Source organism: Miscanthus floridulus, chromosome 13 (genome assembly GCF_019320115.1).
Source record: "Miscanthus floridulus cultivar M001 chromosome 13, ASM1932011v1, whole genome shotgun sequence".
NCBI lineage: Eukaryota > Viridiplantae > Streptophyta > Magnoliopsida > Poales > Poaceae > Miscanthus > Miscanthus floridulus.
In genome coordinates, this window is record NC_089592.1 from 34,270,320 (window position 1) to 34,275,611 (window position 5,292).

Here is a 5,292-nt window from a genome sequence, read left to right on the forward strand (position 1 = left end):
CCATGGTCCATGGGAGAGATAGAGGGGGCTCGAAGGATGAGCGAGGGGCAGTGGCTACGGAGCTCGGCGGCGGCGTCCATGGTGGCTCCGCGCTGGTGCGGCCAGAGGGCGAGCGAGAGCCTAGGCGAGCGCGAGGAGGAGTAGAGTGCGAGTGCGGGATGCCAGGGCAACTCGTGCGTCCACATTTGGAGGCGCAGGGAGCAGGGCGGCGCATGGCGCGGACATGGGATGCATGGCAGCAATGGGGGATGCGCTCTGCTACATGGGCGACGCATCGACCCTCTGCCGAACACCTGGCGCGCGTCGGTGTGGGCAAGGTGGGGAGCCGATTTTGGCCTCTTCCGGGCCGAATCAGACATTGGGCCAAAAATGAAGTTTGCTAACTCTGATTACTCTCCAACTTTGATTAAGGCCACATAGTCATTAGAGCTCTTCATCAGCGGGTAATTAAGCCACAAATTGCTAGTGTCAGCGTATTGACAGCGACAATCAAACATTCAAATTGATGGTGAAAACGAGGTCAAACTGGTACCATCTTTTTGCATGCTCTTTTCCATGAACTTAGCTCCAACTTTTATTTTTGGGTCAAGTCGAGTTGCTTAATGAAATTTAGAGAACACGGAATGCCAACGTCGTTGCTTAGTGAAACTCTAGACTTAGAATATTTCTAAGTTTGAAAACAACCGCTGATTCAATCTTCGAGCCTCTGTTTGACTTCGTTCCAAGTTTATCTAGCTCTTGGTCCAAAAACAAAGTTTATTCTACTCCACTCAAACTTCAACTTTGATTTAAGGTACAACTCCATGCAAGCACTATAAGCCATATTTCAAATCAAGTCAAAGTAGCATCACGGTAAAGCTTAAATTAGATTTCTTGACCGATTGAGGCATTTTCTTGACCTTTACTCAACATGAACCCTTCATGACTTTTGTTGTAGATTTCAATTAGAGTCATTTGGACAAGGTAGAAAGGTTTGGGTGATGATCTATAATTCCATTCACTTAATAAAGCAATCCAAGAAAGATTACAACTTATCATTTCATGTGACTTTTTTATTCCAAACTTCACGAAGCTTTTCCAATCATTCTTGTGGGTGGAAATTGATGTGAGGCACATGAAAGAAGCACCTTCAACATTACTTAGGTATATATATCTAAAATGGGCCAATAAGCAAGCAAAGGCATGTTGCTCAAGTTTAAGTTGGAGCTTGCTCTTGTTGATTTGATCTTGACACCTTCATCACCACTTAACATGTCTTGTTTGAGCTCAAACCCATTGCTTAACTAGTGACAAAAACCTAGGGTGTTACAAAGGATGAAGCAGTGGTTCTACACCAACAATGATAACATCAATACATGGGCAAGATGTTCGAAGGCCTTTCTAGCGAAGTTTTTCCCTATAGGCAAGACCAACGCCTTAAGAGGAATGATTTCCAATTTCCAACAGTAGAAAGGAGAAACCATTCCAGAAGCATAGGAACATTTTCAAGAATACATTTTAGATTGTCCTCATCATGGGATGAAAGATTGGTTGCTCATGTAAAGCTTTTACCATGGATTAACTTAGAAAGCTCATGAACAACTTGATGCAACTGCTAGAGGATCATTTATGTCACCCACCCTTGGAAAAGCTAAAACTCTTATGGAGAAGATAGCCTCTAATCAAGGCTAGACTCAATGCAATATCCAAGCATGCAATAAGAGCGAAGAAGTACCAAAAGAGGTGTGTGCACTATCAACCAAGATGGACATCTTGTTGAATTGGCTTAAACAGCGAGCCAATTACAGGAAAGATCGTCAGGTCATTCAAGATGCTTTTAATTCCCAAAACATATGTGGAGAATATTTAGGGGTTGATTTCCCTAAATATCAAGAAGATACAAACATTGTCATCAACAACTCTGCTCCACAACAATAGAGAGAAGGATAGAATCAACAACAACAATGATCAAATTACCAAGGTAAGTACCTAGGTAATTATTCCTCTAATCCTAAGCAACCATCCTTGAGATATTTGATCTTAGAATAAGCTAGGATTAATGAGAATTGTGGGGGTATAACCCCGGATACCCACGGCAAACCACATGGGTTGCGCCCTCAAGGGTGGCACAGCCCACAAGATGAAGCCTTGCGGGGCATGACTCTGGTCGGCTCCTTCCGCAAGACATCTAGAAGATATCCTGAAGATACTATGAGATTTGTTAGGATATGTATGATCCCAAGATTCCTGTAATTAGTTATTACTTTCTAGTTATCTCTTAGATCTAACCGACTTGTAACCCTGCTCCCCAGACTATATAAGGCGGGTAGGGACCTCCTCTAAACTCACGCAATATCATACGATAGCTAATACAAACCAATAGACCATAGGAGTAGGGTATTACGTCATACTAACGGCCTGAACCTATCTAACTTGTGTGTCTCTATTGCCTTCTTGTTCTTGATCTCACGCTCCTCTGCCGATCAATCTACCTTCGTGAGATACCCCTCGGAGGATTGCTGATGATATTCTATTGATAGTTGGCGCGCTAGGTAGGGGCTGTGCGTGCTGTTTCCTTATCAAACAAGATGGCTTTTTCCACAGGCTCTTCATCCCTTCTGTAGCCCAGCCAGATCTTCATAGTCAGATCCATCTCGTGGGTCATCAACACTGACGGATTCAGAGAGCTCCTCGAGCCGGTGTAGATCGGTTCTACGCCGAGCACCCCCACACCCACAACTGCAGATCTAATCTTGGAACCACTTCCGAGGTCACCTTCATCAACAACCCACCGCCTGCTTCCTCGCTACTAGATGAGGTAGGTCAACAATGATGATCTGATCAAATCCATCGATTGGGTTAGTCGGAAGCTCGCTGATTGCCTCTCCATCACTGAATTGGCCCTAGATACTTTGGTTAAGTGCCGACCACCCTTCGATCCAAATCTATCGAAGGTTGCTTGGAAAACTCCTGGAGTTGCTGCTCTGCCCTTCGGGCTCACCAACATCACCGCTACTTACCAAGATGCCCTAAGGGGAAAATTCACTGACCAGGTGGGAGACACCAATCAACTCACCGACCAGCTTGCCGTCCAGCCGTCAACATGCTACACATAGGCCGGTGCCCCGGAGCATCCCTCTAGACCATCTTGGAGGAAAATTCAAGCTCTGAGTCTCAAGGCTCTATGGAGACCCTCGCTAAAACCTTCATCGAGCAACTCCTTCTCCCACCCTTCCGGAGTGGCATGATCTTCAATGTCAGCGTTGATAGCCCTCCTTGGAATGGCAAAACCAAGGAGGAACGTGTTGCTTGTGAGAACCAAAACATCAACCGCGTGAAGCGCCGAGAAAATGAGGCAGCTATTGCGAGGGCCAAGGCTGCTCAAAATAATCGGCTTGACTCACAAGGAAGGCCACTCCCACTCCACCATGACATCAACGAAGAGTTTCTCCACGTTGACGGCCACAATGACTTCAAGACTCTAAGCACCAATCTAGCGGTGGCCGCCAACAAGCTCGCCCGCCTCCCACAGACACCCAAGCTCGCCAAGGTCACCGCCATGCTTAAAGTGGCGCACTATCAGGTTAATGAGATTCATGAGGATCAGAGACCTTCATGCTCCATGAGCACGATTCATCGATCTGCTATGCAGAGATCCAATCACTGCCCTAGTCAAAGCCATTTCGCCAACCAGTCACTGCCTTCTAGGGGGGAGCCGAGGGCCACCGCGCTGAACACCATCGCCAACATGACCAGGAGGTCGAATAGGACACTCGAGTACACCTCAACAACCTCTAGGATGCACGATGGAGTATCAAGCAATGTTGCTTCGGTTGCCATGAAGACAAAGAACGTCGCCGCCAGGAGTACGAGCAGGAGTACAGAAACCTGGACTCAGCTCTTGAGTAGATCAATGCCGACAATGCTATAGCTAACGCCGACCACAACCCCGAAGGGCCCCTAGCATTTACGAGGGCACTCCGAACACTTCAATGGCCCTGTGGTTTCAAAATCACTGGGGTCGAGCCCTACGAGGGAAGGATGAATCCAACACAGTGGCTATAGGCTTACGCCACCACTATCCACGCTATCGGAGGAGACACCAGTGTCATGGTGAACTATCTCCCCATCATGCTCATGCCACCACCATGAGCTGGTTTACTAGCCTTGCCTCGGACTCCATCGGATCTTGAGAAGAGCTAAAAAAGTCTTCACCGACAATTATATGGCTACATGTACTCGACTGGGCACCAAGCATGATCTCAACCGCATCAACCAGAAGCCGTCCGAGCTCCTCCATAGCTACATTTGATGCTTTTCCGAGATGAGGAATTCTATTCCCAACATCATGGAAGCTGAGGTCATCACTACCTTCACCCGAGGACTCTACCATTGTGAGCTTCGCTCCAAGTTCAACAGCAAGCCACCCATAGGCATTGGTGAGATGATCACTACTGCCAACTAGTACACCGATGTCGAGGAAGCCGAGGTGTGCTTCAACAAGGATATGGGCACTCATCGCTCACCTCACTGCTATGACGACCGCCCCAACGACCGATGCCACAATGATCGCCGCTTTGATGACCGTAGTTACCATCATGATAGCGGCCATGATCGAACAGAAGGACCCAAGCCTGGCCAAAATTGCCACCACCGACCAGACCACATCATCACCGCTGTCAGTCAACCTTGCCAAGTGCAACTATGATGAGCAGTACAAAAAGATCCTTGATGGCCCATGCCCTCTTCACAAGAATGCCAAACACAAGATGAAGAACTGCCTCGGCTTGGCTAAGGAGTTTCAGGACAAAAAGCTAGAAGACGACACCAATGATGGAGTCGGAGGCCGCTGACCACCTAGGGGCAACAACAATGCCTTCTAGGACCACAACAAAGTGGTTGCCACCATCTTTGAGGGCCTCGCCTCCACCGAAAGCAGAAGAGAACAGAAGCCCACCGCATGGCGGGTGCTCTCCGTCACTATGGAAGACACCACCGCCAACCCTAGTTATCGCCCATGGTCCTAGGTACCCATCACCTTCAGTAGGGCTAACCAATGGGCATACATCCCCTACATAGGGCGTTTCCCCCTCATCCTTGACGCAACCATCTAGAAGGTGCTTTTTAGAAAGGTGTTCATTGATGGTGGGAGCGCTCTGAATCTCCTCTTTACTGGAGCCCTAAAGGAGATGGGCCTCGAGTTATCAGATCTCACACCCTCTGACTCCTCCTTTTGGGGTGTGGTACCTGGTAGTGCCTCTAAACTACTTGGAGAGATCACCCTACCAGTACAGTTCGGCATGGACATCAACT

The 5,292-nt window shown here is 47.9% G+C and overlaps 1 non-coding gene across 1 annotated transcript; it reads right to left on the reverse strand.

The window, feature by feature from the left end:
• Positions 1–1,413: 1,413 nt before the first annotated feature.
• Positions 1,414–1,520, reverse strand: LOC136502442 (small nucleolar RNA R71). The gene has a single exon (XR_010770580.1). It is a non-coding gene; the product is annotated as a small nucleolar RNA R71 (small nucleolar RNA).
• Between the last annotated feature and the right edge of the window lie 3,772 nt (positions 1,521–5,292).